Source organism: Camelus ferus, chromosome 5, assembly GCF_009834535.1.
Source record: "Camelus ferus isolate YT-003-E chromosome 5, BCGSAC_Cfer_1.0, whole genome shotgun sequence".
In the NCBI taxonomy this organism is placed as follows: Eukaryota; Metazoa; Chordata; class Mammalia; order Artiodactyla; family Camelidae; genus Camelus; species Camelus ferus.
Window position 1 is genome coordinate 46,786,794 of NC_045700.1, and position 17,364 is coordinate 46,804,157.

Here is a 17,364-nt window from a genome sequence, read left to right on the forward strand (position 1 = left end):
CAGACATTATAAACTGCCTGATTGGACCCCGGCAGATAATTAATGAGCTCTGTGCTCTGACCAGAGAGTGTCTGATTTGTCCCCTAGAACTGCTTTTGCTGAACAGAGCTTTGAGGTTATGCCATCAACTACGTTGACATGTTTTCCAAAATTTGTTCTTAGAGGCTCTCTGTAGCTCAGTGTCCCTTTCATAAATCACTGCAGGAAAAAATTTTCTCAGGAAAACTATTCTTTCCTGTGTAACCAGTTCTGTGTCTCTTCTTTTCTTTATTTCTTTAAAAAAAATCTGTTGGACTTTGTGAATCTATTAGAGGTATGTTTCCCTATTGGCTTTAGCTAATTTGAGAGGTCAGAGACAAATCTGTTGTCCACCTATACAGCAACTGCATAGGACAGTACAAAGCCATTTTATATACTAACTTTCTCTATGTTTATTTTATTTTCCTATCATTACTTTTATGTTGTTTGAGTTCATCTATTAATTTTAATTGTTCTACAAATTTTTAAAGCCACCTCAAATCATTTTTGAAGGTATAGATAAGTAAGTTTATTATTAAGGCAATATACCCAACACTCATTTAAAAGATTTTAAAATACTTTGTGTTCTCAGACTGACCCTGTAGGAATGTTTTCTTGGGTCCCCCTGTGGATTTTTCTCACAGATGCCTTAGTGGTAAGACGAAGGAACTCTGTATAACGAATTGCATTAACCACTGACCTGTAAATGCTCACTCAGTCCCTCTAGAAGCTGAATGGCAAATGCAAGGTTGTGTAGGAAGTTGTCCTGATTCTGGCCACACCCTGGTGTGACCAAGACCTTTTCTTGGCAGTAGTGAGAAGTCACCCTCAGGTCCAATGATCACAGAGAAGTTGGGGTGTTCCTGGGTGGCTCCTCCTCTTCACATGGCTGGGGGCACTGTTCAGTAAGTACCAAGGAATCATGGAAATTGCAGATTCATCTAGAACTCAAATCCCAACCCAAAATTCTGTGCATAGGTTCTGGAAGTGTTTTAAGGTCCCCACTCAGGAGTGGCCCCAACATTTCAGTCTTACTGTTGGAGATGAAATCTAGTGATCTGGATGAAAAGTAGCTAAATGTATGATGACCCTGAATTTTGTAATAGTCACTATATCCATCAGCTTTTTGTTATATATAAGAGAACCCTAACTCAAATAGACTTAAACAATTAAAAGGAATTTATTGGCCGAAAAATCCAGAGGTAGGGAGAGCTTTATGTGAAAATTGATCCAGAAGCTCAACAATGTCACCCAGGACATCCCGTCTGTTTTACTCTCTGCTCTGCGCAGTGTCAGCTTCTTTTAAGGCTGGCTCTCCTCATCGCTGTGGAATGGTTGGCAGCAGCAACGAGTCTGATGGGTCTTAATTCGCATCTACGAGGAGGAAGTATCAGCTTTTTCTCCCCATCAGAGCTGCCTTCTGCTTCGGCCACCTTGTGTCGGCTCACCCCTGAACCCATCAGGGGAGACAGGTGATTAAGGCCAATTAGTCCCACCTGGGACACCTGGGTCAGGACCACCCAAATTACATAGCTAGAAATGTGGGGGTCCTAGGAGGAGCAAGAGAAGAAAAGAAATGAATGCTTGGAGAATGGGAAGCGAGGGAAAACAAAAGGCTCAGTGCGATCACTAGAGTCTTAGTGCAACACTTTAGTTCATTTGCGAATCCATGAAAACCCTCTAGTGTCTGCCTCTAGGGTGTTGCAACGACTCTGACAGAATGAACTGCATCATTGCTATTTCTGGAACTTCCTGCATGATATTATGCAGGAAGAAGAATCTATAGCTAGAATCTGGACAATGTGTTTTAGGAGAGTCAAAGCAGATGATGGTAAAGGAAAAGGAAAACGGCTCTGTCTCACTCATACTAAGTCCACCCAGCACCTCAGGGAGCAGCCACAGTAAGGTTAGAGAGACCGGTACCCAGCGAGGAACCAGGGTGGTACTGAGGAGTGGAGGAGAGTTGTTGCATCTCTTCTGAGCGCACACCAGTGGAAGAGATGCAGAAAAGACCCTAAAAAAAGAAGCAATGAGCATGCTGCCTGGCAGGACCTCCTAGACAGCCTCAGTCCAGGCAATAGAATTAAGGGGCCTCTGGCAGCGTGTGATGTGGGTTCGGGACGGCTTGTTAGACCTGGGTGTAAACTGCAGGTCTCTCACAGCCTGGAAGCTCCTGTTGGTGCAAACAATGCAGCCAACTGTAAGAGAGCCCTTAAAATAAACCCTCCTTCCTTCCATCCACTTCTTTTTAAAAAAAAATATTTTTTATTGAAATATAGTTAGTTTATAATATTGTGTCAATTTCTGGTGTAGAGCATAATGCTTCAGTTATATGTGAACATACATATATTCATTTTCATATTCTTTTTCACCATAGGTTACTGTAAGATATTGAATATAGTTCCCTGTGCTATACAGTATGAACTTGTTGTTTATCTATTTTATATACATTAGTGAGTGTCTCATCCATTTCTGCCTGATCACAAACGCCCTGAATGGGCTCAACCTGTGCTCCAGGTACAGACCCTGGCTTTTTAACCTAAGGATTTCTTAAAATCATCTCTCTTGAATCTCTCTCTTTGAGGTCTTTCTGGCTCATAAATGGTTTTGCAACACATATCACAGCTTCTTTATTTGACTAATAGTTTGCACGAATAATAAAATCTTCCAGGAGTAAACAAGCTCATATTTTTGCCATGTGTAAACTTTATTGCTATTATAAAATCAATGTTTTGCAGCCAGAACTCTTGGCAGATCTTACTGATGGTAGTGGGAGCTGTCAATTATTGCCCTGGACTTTTCTCCTTTTCGGGATGATGTTCTTTTCATATAAAACATTGGTGTGATTTTATATATGCAATCATCACTCCTCATCATAAATATCTCAAGAGTTAGGCAAGCGGTGGCGTGCTAATGACACACAAAGCAGTCTATGCTCATGGATGAACGGTCCTTCCCAGCACAGACCACAGACTGGGCTGAAATAATGGGCATCTTAGGAGGGGTGAAGACTTCAAATGTGGCGAAACTTAGGAACACGTCACCTCTGGTGGAGGCTCTTTTCAGATTTTTGACTTTTTTCCCTTGACCCTCAGAATTGTCTTGATTGGAACCCCCAAAATTACCTTATCTGTTTCCCAATTTTGCCTTGGGCTGACTCGCTTGTGAATCTTTCAGCTGTTTTTCAGTGTAGACATTCTTAAACATGTCTGTGTATAAGAATTACCCAACATTATCTTTCTTCTCAGTGATTTAAAACATAATGTCTGCATGTGGAAAATAAAACTCCAAACAGCACAGAAGAGAACAAAATGAAAAGATAGGCTTGTCTTCCTGCCTGGCCTTATCTCCCAGTCATTTTTTAAAACCATTTCTGTTTTATATTATTCTGGTATTTACCTCCATAATATTCAACAATATGCTTAGATGTTTATTCACAGCCTTCAAAATGTTTAACATCTGGTGAGGCACAGCCAGCAACCCATCAGGACTGCTGCCTGTCCGCCCGTGGGAGTAGAGCAGCTTCCTGGAAACCCCTACTGCATTAGGATTAACTTTTTAAAAATATTTTTTGGGTGGGGGGAGGTAATTAGGTTTATTTACTTTTTATTTATTTACTTATTCAGTGGAGGTACTGGGGACTGAACCCAGGACCTCATGTATACTAAGCATGTGCTCTACCACTGAGCTATACCTTCCTCCAGGGAATTAATTTTTATCTGCAGGGCTCTGGGGAGACCCGAAGGGATATATTAGTTTCCTGTAGCTGCTGTAACCAACTGCTGAAACTTGATGGATTAAAATAACAGAAATGTAGTGCTTCACAGTTCTGGAGGCCAGAGTTCTGAAGCCAAGGTGTCGGTAAGGCCTCATGCCCTGCGGAGGCTCTAGGGTAGAACCCTCCCTGGCTCACTCCGCCTTCTGGTGTCTCCAGACCTTCCTGGGTGTGCGGCTGCATCACTCCAGTCTCTGCGGCCATCTTCACGTGGCCTTCTCCGGATTTAGGGCCCACCCGGATAATCCAGAAGGATAACATCTCGAGATCCTTAATTTAATTATATCTGCAAAAGACTCTTTTCCCAAATAAGGTGACAGGTTCCAGGGTCAGCATGTGGACATATCTTTTGGTGGGGGGCACTGGTCAACCCACTATAAGGGGGAAGAAAAGCTTGTGGAAGTGGCTCCTTAGCAACTAGCAGTAAAGCATTTCAATATTTCAATTCTTGCCCACACTAGGTATTCATCTTAACTTTCTTTCTTGATTTATTCACTTTAAAAAGTAGCTATTGATCTGGGACAGGTTTTCAGACCCATTCAGATCTACTGAATTATCTGCATTTCTAAAAATCTTACCAGACAATTCAGGTGAGGTTGTCTAACTGGGCACTGCGTTGGGAACTATTTTAGAGCTGTGATTCTCAAATCTGGGGAAGAAGGACCAGAATCTCCAAGGTGTACAGGAGAGGGCTGTGAAGATGGAGTCTTGAAAAAAAGTGTGTGTACCATCAAGGTGTTAATTCGCCTTATGAATGACATCAAGATTATTTGGTTCTTTCAAAGCCATTAGGAGGGCTTACTTGTCTAGTTTTCCTAAAGAGGCTGTTTCAGAAGACATTTTCAGAGAGCCACCGATCTCTGTAGCCCCCAGGTCTCCAAAGAGAGGGCTTTATCCAGACGGGTTGGGCAGTTTCAAGCTGCTTTTCATCTATTTATTTAGTCTCTACTCTTGCTTTTCCTTCAAAAACAACTTCTTAAATGCACGAAAGAGGCAGGAAGTGAGTGCAATGTAAAGTTGCCAGTGTAAAGACTTGAGAGTGATTCTCCAGTGAAGACATACAGATGGCCAACAGGCACATGAAAAAGTGCTCAATATCACTAATTGTCAAAGAAATGCAAATCAAAACTACAACGAGGTATCACCTCACACCAGTCAGATTAGCCATCATCAAAAAGTCTGCAAATAATAAATGCTTGAGGTGGTGTGGAGAAAAGGGAACCATCCTACACTGTTGTTGGGAAGGTAGTTTGGTGCAGCCATTATGGAAAACAATTTGGAGATTCCTCAAAAAACTAAAAATATGCTTACCATATGATCCAGCAATCCTACTCTTGGGCATATACCTAGAGGGAACTCTAATTCAAGAAGATACACATATCCCAGTGTTCACAGCAGCACTATTTCCGATAGCCAAGATACAGAAACAACCTAAATGTCCATTGATCAATGACTGGATAAAGAAGTTGTGGTGTATTTATAACAATGGAATACTACTCAGCCATAAAAAAGAATAAAATAATGCCATTTGCAGCAACATGGCTGGACCTGGAGATTGCCTTTTTAAGTGAAGTAAGCCAGAAAGAGAAAAATCCCATATGATATCACTCATATGTGGAGTCTTAAAAAAAAAAAAAGACACAAATGAACTTATTTACAAAACAAACAGACTCACAGACACAGAAAACAAACTTATGGTTACCAGGAGGGAAAGAGGGTAGGAAGGGATAAATGTGGGAGTTCTAGCTTTGCAGATACTACTATATATAAAATAGATAAACCATAAGTTTCTTTTGTATAGCAAGGAACTATATTCAATATCTTATAATAATCTATAATGAAAAAGAATATGAAAAGGAATATATGTATGTATATGTATGACTGAAACATTATGCTGTACACCAGAAATTGACACAACATTGTAAACTGACTCTACTTCAATAAAAAAAAAAAAAAGAAAGAAAGAAAAAAAAAGTTTGCCAGGTGAGCCTGGCTGCAGCTCACGCACCTTGCTGTGGATTTGTTGGCTCACCTTGTGCCTTGGGGCAGCTGCCTGGCCCACAGCTCCTCTGGTGCTTGTGGAAACTCCTCCTTCAGCTCCCTTGACTCCTGGACAGCTGTGTGGCAGCTCCAGGTGACCTGTGCCAGTTCTCCGCAGGCTATCCTACTGTTGGTGTTGGAAGCCTGAAGCCGCTGAGACACTGAAGGGGGTTCCCGCTCCTCCTCCCAGGCTCCCACCTGTTCTTGCCTCTCCGACTTCATGTCATTATCCCAATCTGATTGCCGGCCTGCTGACTTCAGGTCCCCCGTCAGACCCAGGGACAGCGGACTTCTGAAACTGCTTAACACGCTCCAACAACTGGGAAAGGTCTCATCCCTAGAAAGATGCCTTAAACCACTCAGAGTGGTTCTACCTCTAATGCCAAGTTGGATGCTCTCTTGTTTGCTGTTTTCATTGTGCTGGAGGGGATTTCTTTTGAGGTCTTAACCTCCCTACTATATTTTCAACGAGAACTAGAAGCATGTGTGGGAAAATAGGGATTATTATCTTGCCTTGCACGGTGACCTGTCGCACTCCCTGAATACCCTGCTGTCACTGCAACCTCTCCAGCCCTGCCTCTCTTGGCTCTTCCGGTCCATCCTGACCTCTGGACCTTAACTCCTTTTCACTCTGTGTCCATTTCTGGCTTTATTCATCTCCTCGTTCAGGTTGGTCCTCAGCTCTTGGCATCCCCGACTGTCTGCTTCTTCTGTTCCCACTTCCTTCTCTGCCAAGCTTCTTGACACGGGAGCTTGCACTGGCTGTCTCAGTGTTCTCTTTTCTGACATTCTTTTGACCCATAATAATCTCTCTTGCATTCTGCAAGGTCATAGAGATTCCCTAAACCTAAAACCCAACAGTTCTCTGCTTAGAGCTCATCCTCTGACCTATTTGCAGAACGTACCATGGTTGCCCCGCCTCTATCCAAGAAGCTTGTTTTCCTTCTTTTTCATGGTGTTCTATCACCTCCCCCGTATCTCTAACTGTTCCTGCTCTGACTCCCTCACTAGCTTTTCCTGTCACTCCAGGATCTCAGTGCAGCCGTCCCCAAGGGAAAGAGCCTGCAGTATGGTGATTTGTGGGCTCCCATGCTAGTCTGCATACATCTTAAGATGGAGATTTGGGCTAACGTTGTAATATTTCACAGTTCTTGAATAATATTTTTAGTACATTTTAAAAATCTTAAAAAATTTAAATTTAATTATCATGTTCCACCTCCCCCTACCCATCTCCCAGCCCTAAGTGCATTCTGGTTTGAATACATAAGCCACTAGGGAAAAAAAAAAAAAAAAAAAAGCATTCAAAGGACTCTGCAGAAATTTGCTTTACAGCTGGATTTGGGTTTCCAGGAACATATCTCTTCCTTTATAGCAAAACTAAAGGAAAATTTAGTACAAATCAGCTTAAAACTGGTACTAATGTCTAGTTCTTCTGAGTTAGGCTATTGTTCTTTACTTTATAAATCAGTTAACTGTCCTGTAAACTCCGTGTCAATGCTTGAGCTCTTACCCACTCTTCCAGGTTAAGCTCAAATGAAGTCTCACTGTATCAGGGATTTTTTTCTGAAGTCCCCTTAGTTGAAAACTCTCTCGTCTATTTTAAAATTCATACTGATATTCATTCTTTTCTCTCTGATGATACTATCACATTAGTTATTTTCATACCCGTCTTCTATCTTGTACTTGGCAAGTTCCTTGATGTCAAGGTCATAAACTCAAAAGTTCATCACTATTCTCTCCTTTTTTTTTTATCCTCTAGCTTCCTCTTGCTAAGGCTATACAGTGCATGTCTTAGGTCTTTGATAAATGTTTTAAAATTTAAATTGAGTGGACAGATTGAGAAAGACAGGCTTGAAACTGAACCATAATGTAAGATGAGGGGACAGCTGACTCTGAGCATAATCCCAAAGTCACCCACAAAAGATGGAGTAAACAAGAACATTTCTGAGTGGAATCTATGGCATTTCTTCTCCTCCTTGGGGCTCAATGCTCAAGCACAAAGGTCATGAGGACCCACAAGAACGAGCAACCATGAGGGAAGCCTTAGAATTTCAGTGCGGGGTCTAATTTGAGGGTCTGAATGAAATCTCAGCTACTTGAAATTTCAGTATTTCCTGAGCCTGGAAGAAAAGGCAGAAAATAATTTGGTGAGAAATTTTTTAAAAAGACATTTAGGGTCACAGGAGACGGAGAAGATGGCGGAGTAGAAGGACGCTCGCAGGTCACCCTCTCCCACAAATACACCAAGACCCACATCGGGACGGGTCCCGCGGGGAGGGAGCGGCAAAGGAGGACTGGCGCTCGCTCGCTGGGTCTCCCCTCTCCAACTGAGAGGCCAGCGGGACGGAGGGGGAGCCTCCGAGGCTCGGATCTGTACAGAGCAGCCCTTGACTAACAGAACTAAGTTAAACGGGCACAGAGCGTCCCCCCGACACCCAGCCTGAGACGCGGGCCGGCAGCGGCGGGCAGGGCCAGGCTGCACAAGCCGGGCGGAGGAGGGAAGTGGCTGCACGGAGGCGGCCCCGGGGGAACGCAAGGGGCTGCACGCCCTGGCTGTGGGTGCACAGGGCAGAACAACCTGGGCCCTCCATAAAACAGCAAGGTTGATGTGCTCTCGGGGGAAGGGTGCACACCCCCATCTCTGAAAACCCGCGGAAAGTTTTCAGGGGAAGAGAGGTGGGGCTCAGGCACAGCCGCCATACCCTCCGCACTGAGCACTTAGGCGGGGGCGGGGGCGAAACCTGCATCCGCACCGAAGGGCTTAGCAGCCTCAAAGGCCAGACTGAGACTGGCCTGCAGCCCGGGGCAGATAGGATCCTTCCATCCTGGTCCCTCAGAGAACTTGCTCCACAGAGACAAACAAGGAGCTGGGTTTTGGCTCGGAGCAGGGACAGGGCTGTCCCTCGGTCTTCCCCGAGCCCACCTGCGGAGCGCCGACCAGGGCGGAGCGCGCAGCCACACAGAGAGCGGAACTACCGGCGGTGCAGGTAGAGGGAGAGCGGCCCCCCCCCCCCCCCGCCTTTCGGGCAGGAACACAGCCCCTGACCGAGGTGCTGGGAGGGGGCACGACCCGCCCTCCTACCTGGCCTGTCTGCAACATCTGACTGCGGCATCCGGAGGGGCAGCGACCCGCCCACCCACAGCAGAGGAGAGCTGCACCTGACCCAGTGTTAGGAGGAGGCCCGATCTGCTTGCCGACAGGTGCTGGGAGCAGCACAGAAGAGGGCGCCAACGGAGGGCCTCTGAAAACAGCAAGCTGAGCTTCCAAAACAGGAGGAAGACAGAAAGACTTCACATTAAAAGCACACAGACTCCAGGAGAACACTGACAAACCCCCCCCCCTTTTTTTTTAAATCTGTTTTTACCTGTTCTATTTTCTATTACTCTCTTAATCTTTACTTCTTAATTCATTTCTATTGGGTTTTGATGTCCTGCTATTGATTAGACACAGGTTTCAAATACATCTATTCATCTCCCCCCCTTTTTTTGTAAAGGTTTTAAAAGGACGTCTCAACCCGATTAATACTCTGCTTCAACTCACTCTTCTATTATTCATTATACACTGTTTTCAAACCCTCTTTCTCCCTTCTTTTAAAATTCTTTCTCTCTCTCTCTCTCTTATTTTTTTTTTCTTTTTTTCCTAAGTTCTATTCCTAAATAGGCATCAGATAGATAAAATCCTTAAGGACCAAAATAAATAACTGATACTCCATAAACCACAGTGCCAAAGAGGTATGAGCAAGATGAAGAAGCAGAAAAACCTTTCTCAATTAAAAGAACAAGAGAAATCCCCTGAAAGAAAGATCAACGAAATAGACATCGATAGCCTACTAGATCAAGATTTCAAAAAAGGGGTGATCGAATTGCTGAAGGAATTAAAAGACATAGTGTTTAGAGATATAAAATATGTCAAAAATGAAATTGAAGCTATAAAGAAGAGCCAAGTAGAATGGGTAAACTCATTGACAGAGATGAGGAATGATCTAATAGCTGTGCAAAGCCGACTAGATAATGCAGAGGGACGAATTAGTGATCTAGAAGACAGCGCAATAGAAAGCACCCATTCAGAAGAACTAAAAGAGAAGCAAATAAAAAATAATGAAAATAGCATAAGGGACCTATGGGATAATATAAAGCGTCCCAATCTTCACATAATAGGGGTCCCAGAAGGAGAAGAAAGATCAAAGGGGATTGAAAAGGTTTTTGAAGAAATCATGACTGAAAACTTCCCAAACTTAAAGAAGGAATCAGATATCCAAGTACAGGAAGCTCAGAGGGTCCCAAACAGGAAGAACCCAAATAGACCCACACCAAGACATATCACAATCAAGATGGCCAGAGTCAAGGATAAAGAAATGATTCTAAAGGCAGCAAGAGAAAAGCAAAGAGTAAGTTACAAGGGAACCCCCATAAGGCTCTCAGCTGATTTCTCTACACAAACACTACAGGCCAGAAGGGAGTGGCAAGATATATTCAAAGCCCTGAATGAAAAAAAGATGCAGCCTAGGATCCTTTATCCAGCAAGGCTATCCTTGAGGATAGAAGGAGAAATAAAGAGTTTCACAGATAAAAAAAAGCTGCAGGAGTTTAGCAACACTAAACCCATGCTAAAAGAAATATTGAAAGGGCTATTCTAAATAGAAAAGCAGCAGGATGCTACAGAAATGAGAAACACACAACTGGAAAGGTGATAACTCATGAATTACAAATAAAGTAAACATGAAATTATAAAAGAAGACATACAAATCACTGAGAGTGGGAGAGGGAGGCAGGGAAATATAGAATATTTTTTTCTTTCTTTTTTAAATTTTTTTAACAGTAGGATGGGTTTGAGATCATGTTACTATCAGTTTAATAAAAACAGTTATAGTAATGGGTTGACAGATTTACAAAAAAGGGTAACCACAAGCCAAAAATTTACAAAGGAGTCACAAAAATTAAATAAAATCCATGATAATACAAAGGAAAATTACCAAACCACAAAAGGAAGAAGAAAGGAACAAAGAGGATATACCAATTCAACTGCAAAGATAAGTTCAAAATGGCAATAAACACACATCTATCATTAATTACTGTAAATGTTAATGGACTAAATGCGCCAGTCAAAAGACACAGAGTGGCAGACTGGATAATAAAGCAAGAACCTTCAATATGCTCATACAAGAGACCCACTTTAGGGAGAAGGACACATATAGATTGAGAGTGAAAGGATGGAAAAGGATATTCCATGCAAATGGAAAAGCCAAAAAAGCAGGTGTTGCAGTACTGATTTCAGACAAAATAGACTTTAAAACAAAGGCCATAAAGAAAGATAAAGAAGGACATTTTATAATGATTAAAGGAGTGATACAAGATGAGGATATTACACTCGTTAATATATATGCACCCAATATAGGAGCACCTAAGTACATACAAGAATTACTAACAGAGATAAAGGGGGATATTGATGGGAATACAATCATAGTTGGAGACTTTAACACTGCATTAACATCACTAGACAGATCTTCCAGACAGAAAATAAACAAGGCAACAGAGAAATTAAATACTACAATAGAAAAACTAGATTTGGTGGATATTTTCAGAGCATTACACCCCCAAAAAATAGGATATACATTCTTTTCAAGTGCACATGGAACATTTTCCAGGATCAATCATGTACTTGGGCACAAAAGAAACCTCAACAATTTTAAGAAGATAGAAATTATCTCAAGCATCTTTACTGACCACAATGCCATGAAACTGGAAATCAACAACAGAGAAACAAAGGAGAAAAAAAGGAAAGCATGGAGATTAAACAATATGTTATTGAAAAAACAATGGATCAATGAGGAAATCAAAGCTGAAATTAAAAAATACCTTGAGACAAATGATAATGAAAGCACAACCACTCAAAACCTATGGGACACAGCAAAGGCAGTGCTAAGAGGGAAGTTTATAGCGATACAGGCCTTCCTCAAAAAAGAAGAACAATCTCAAATGAACAATTTAACCCACCACCTGAATGAATTAGAAAAAGAAGAACAAAAAGCCCCAAAAAGCAGCAGAAGGAAGGAAATAATAAAGATCAGAGAGGAATTAAATACAATAGAGATTAACAAGACCATAGAAAAAATCAACCAAACCAAAAGCTGGTTTTTTGAAAAAGTAAATAAAATCAACAAACCTCTGGCCAAACTCACAAAGAAGAAAAAAGAGAGAGCACAAATTAGCAAAATAAGAAAGGAAAATGGAGAAATTACAACAAACAAAATAGAAATACAGAATATCATACGAGAATATTATGAAAAACTATATGGAACCAAACTGGATAACCTAGAGGAGATGGACAAGTTTCTGGAAACATACTGTCCACCAAAACTGAATCAAGAAGAATCTGAACACTTGAACAATCCGATCACTAGAAAGGAAATAGAAATAGCAATTAAAAACCTCCCTACAAATAAAAGTCCAGGACCGGACGGCTTCACCGGGGAATACTACCAAACATACAAAGAAGAACTCATACCAGTCCTTCTCAAACTCTTCCAGACGATTGAAAAGGAGGGATTACTCCCAAACTCATTCTATGAAGCCACCATCACCCTGATACCAAAACCAGGCAAAGACACTACAAAAAAAGAGAATTATAGGCCAATATCACTGATGAACATAGACGCCAAAATCCTCACCAAAATTTTAGCAAATAGAATCCAACAACACATAAAAAAGATTATACATCATGACCAAGTGGGGTTCATCCCAGGGACACAAGGCTGGTTCAACATATGCAAATCAATCAGTGTAATACATCACATCAACAAGAGAAAGGACAAAAACCACATGATCATCTCAATCGATGCAGAAAAAGCATTTGATAAAATTCAACACCCATTTATGATAAAAACTCTCGCCAAAGTGGGTATAGAGGGAACATATCTCAACATAATAAAAGCTATATATGACAAACCTACAGCCAGCATAGTACTCAACGGTGAAAAACTCAAAAGCTTCCCACTAAAATCTGGGACAAGACAAGGATGCCCACTATCACCACTCCTATTCAACATAGTCCTGGAAGTCCTAGCCACAGCAGTCAGGCAAGAGAAAGAAATAAAAGGGATCCAAATTGGAAAAGAAGAGGTAAAAGTGTCATTATATGCTGATGACATGTTACTATATATAGAAAACCCTAAAAGGTCCACACAAAAGCTACTAGAGCTGATTGAAGAATTCAGCAAGGTAGCAGGTTACAAAATTAACGTTCAAAAATCAGTTGCATTTCTTTACACTAACGATAAATCAACAGAAGAAGAAAGTAAAGAAACAATCCCCTTTAAAATAGCACCCAAAGTAATAAAATATCTGGGAATAAATCTAACCAAGGAGGTGAAAGAATTATACACAGAAAACTATAAACCATTGATGAAGGAAATTAAAGAAGACTTTAAAAAATGGAAAGATATTCCATGCTCTTGGATTGGAAGAATCAATATTGTTAAAATGGTCACACTGCCCAAGGCAATGTACAGATTTAATGCAATCCCTATCCAATTACCCAGGACATATTTCACAGAACTAGAAAAAATCATAATAAAATTCATATGGAACCATCAAAGACCTAGAATTGCCAAAGCATTACTGAAGAGAAAGAAAGAGACTGAAGGAATAACTCTCCCAGACTTCAGACAATACTATAGAGCTACAGTCATCAAGACAGCATGGTATTGGTACCAAAACAGACATGTAGACCAATGGAACAGAATAGAGAGCCCAGAAATGAACCCACAAACTTTTGGTCAACTCATCTTTGACAAAGGAGGCAAGAATATACATTGGAATAAAGACAGTCTCTTCAGCAAATGGTGTTGGGAAAACTGGACAGCAGCATGTAAAACAATGAAGCTAGAACACTCCCTTACACCATATACAAAAATCAACTCAAAATGGATTAAAGACTTAAACGTAAGACAAGATACAATAAACCTCCTAGAGGAAAACATAGGCAAAACATTATCTGACATACATTTCAAAAATTTTCTCCTAGAAGAAATAAAAGCAAGAATAAACAAATGGGACCTAATGAAACTTACAAGCTTCTGCACAGCAAAGGAAACCAGAAATAAAACAAGAAGAAAACCTACGGAATGGGAGAAAATTTTTGCAAGTGAAACCGACAAAGGCTTGATCTCCAGAATATATAAGCAGCTCATACGACTCAATAAGAAAAAAATAAACAACCCAATCCAAAAATGGTCAGAAGACCTAAACAAGCAATTCTCCAAGGAAGACATACAAATGATCAAAAAATGCTCAATATCACTAATTATCAGAGAAATGCAAATCAAAACTACAATGAGGTATCACCTCACACCAGTCAGAATGGCCGTCATTCAAAAATCCACAAATGACAAATGCTGGAGAGGCTGTGGAGAAAGGGGAACCCTCCTACACTGCTGGTGGGAATGCAGTTTGGTGCAGCCACTATGGAAAACAGTGTGGAGATTCCTCGAAAGACTAGGAATAGACTTACCATATGACCCAGGAATCCCACTCCTGGGCTTGTATCCAGAAGGAAATCTACTTCAGGATGACACCCGCACCCCAATGTTCATAGCAGCACTATTTACAATAGCCAAAACATGGAAACAGCCTAAATGTCCATCAACAGGTGACTGGATAAAGAAGAGGTGGTATATTTATACAATGGAATACTACTCAGCCATAAAAACCGACAACATAATGCCATTTGCAGCAACATGGATGCTCCTGGAGAATGTCATTCTAAGTGAAGTAAGCCAGAAAGAGAAAGAAAAATACCATATGAGATCGCTCATATGTGGAATCTAAAAAACAAAAACAAAAACAAACAAACAAACAAAAACAAAGCGTAAATAAAGGACAGAAATAGACTCACAGACAGAGAATACAGACTTGTGGTTACCAGGGGGGTGGAGGGTGGGAAGGGATAGACTGGGATTTCAAAATTGTAGAATAGACTACACTGTATAGCACAGGGAAATATACACAAAATGTTACGATAACTCACAGAGAAAAAAATGTGACAATGAGTGTGTATATGTCCATGAATAACTGAAAAATTGTGCTGAACACTGGAATTTGACACAATATTGTAAAATATTATAAATCAATAAAAAATGTTAAAAAAAAAAAGACATTTAGAAGTTCTATTTATGGCCCTAGTTCAAGCCCTAGGTTGCTACTGCCCTTAACTCCCCCTGAGCCAGGTCCTCACCGAATCTGGAGCATCAGCATAATTAAAAGAAAGAAAGACAATCTATTAACAGCTTTTCAAGGACTCCTTGTCACAAAACAGAACCAAATCCCCTCATTGCTCCCATTTGATCAAAGATTTTCCTTCTTATTTGTAACAGAGAGGATCATCCATCTTTCCTTAAAATATGGACATTTTTAAGACTCTTAGGCTGAAGGTCAGTCTGGAGTATCGGATGGAGACAGCAAGCCAGACCAGATAAGAGTCTCCAAAGCTATCCATCACTTGGATAAAAGCCGAGCAGCAAGTATTGATCCTAATGCTGAAGACAGGTTGAAAGGAGGAGGTAAGGTCAGAGCAACATGGTTACTTGGGAATATGAAGCAGGTGAGACTGTGAGGAACATGCATGGGCAACAGGAACCATCACAGACAAGGAGGAAAAGGTGCTTATGAGACAAATCAAGCACTATCTGAAGAGCCCTGTGGGTGCCCTTATGTTGCCCAAATCAGGGACCTCAAAATGGAAACCAGTGGGCTTGGATTTTCTTGGCAGAGAAGGCAGGATTGCTCTTTAACCAGGGTGAGCCAGAGAAGAGGATCATACTCGGAGGCCACGACAGTGATAGCACATTCATGACCCTGGCACAGTCACATTGCAGGGTCCTGATCACATGCAGGTCCTCGTGCTCCAGGCACTCTCTCCTCAAGCTCCCCTAACTTTTGGGGTCTTTATCTCCTTTGCAGATAAACATACTGCTTACTAAATATTAGAGTTTCTACCGGCTCCACTATCCTTCTCTCTTTACATGCTTTCCTGGACCATTTTCATGATCCCCTGGACTCCCCAAATCTCAGTACACAAGTGCAAGTCTCAGTACACAAACTCACATGGTAAAAAGGTAGCTTTCTTGATTTTTCCTATAATGTAATTTCGGTTCTGCGTCACCATTCTACTGAAGGGGCAGAAATGTATTCTCTGGCGTTGATTCTCAGCCTAGGGTTTCTCCTACCCAGGTAAACATTTCTGCCGAACCAAGAGCCTGACTGCCCTAAACTCACCATGCAGCCCCGGCCTCATGGCTGCCCCAGAACGGACCTCTCTAGGGCCAGTGACTCCCGTGTTTCCACCGCTCCTCTTCGCTCCACCTTTGCTCCCTCAGTGCAGCCCGGGCAAACCATTTCTGGTCTCCATGTTGTTGGGTAGGAGATGGGGGAGGGCGCCCAGTCTTCTTAAACTCTAAAGTGCTGTGCCTGAAACCTTGATCTCTTTGTGTTCCCTTCAGTATATAGGTTATTGAAATACAAAAACCAAGAAGAATCTCCCAGAATCTCCTTTTCTGTCCTGTCCGAGACAATGAGCCCAGGGCAAAACTCAATGGGGGGAGTGCTGCAGGGAGAAAGAGATGGCTGGGAGGTGCAGAGTAGGGTGTTGGGGGAGCGTGTTTGTTAAGAGTTCCAAAGTGGTAACCTATAGCAACACCTGCAAAAGCCAACAGTATCTGAACCCACCCCATGGATCTTTTTTGTCTCCTGTCACACTGTATAGTTCACATCTTTTGTTATTATTAAGGACACCTTGCCTTCTTTTATCTTCGCTTTTTTTAAAGTCCCTGAGAGAAGCCACCCACTGTCCACCCTTCCAGTCTAATTCTGCTCTTCCTCGCTCTCCCTCCACAAACACTTACAATGACTGTGTTCATCTCTACTGTTGACTGTAGCTTTAGATTATGGCAATAGCGGATGTCCTTGTTGGTGTTTACTGACAGCTTTACAACAAATAAAGTTCACATTTCCGGTCCCATTCCTCCCAGAGACTGCGATGTGCCACATATGGTATTATTCTGGAGACCTGGAGCTTGCCAACTTTAAGTTGTATGGTTTTAAAAAAAGTACATTAAATAACCATTTTTAATAAAGTACAAGTAATGACCATTTTCAGATTGTTTATGCTTATGAAGCACTTTTTGTGGTGGTAAAATATACGTCACATAAAATTTACCATTTTAACCATTTTTAAGTGTACAATTCAGTGGCATTAAGAATACTCAAGGAGGAAGGGTACAGCTCAAGTGGTAGAGCACATGCTTGGCATGCACGAGGCCCTGGGTTCAATCCTCAGTACCTCCTCTAAGAATAAATGATACTAAATAAACCTAATTACCTCCACCTACCGAAAAATAAATACATTAATTAAGTAAATAAAACTTCAAAAAAGAATATTCACATTGTTGTGCAAACACTACCATTACCCATCTCAAGAACTTTTTCATCATTCTCAACTGAAACTCTGCACCCAGTTATTGTTAATAACTCCCTAT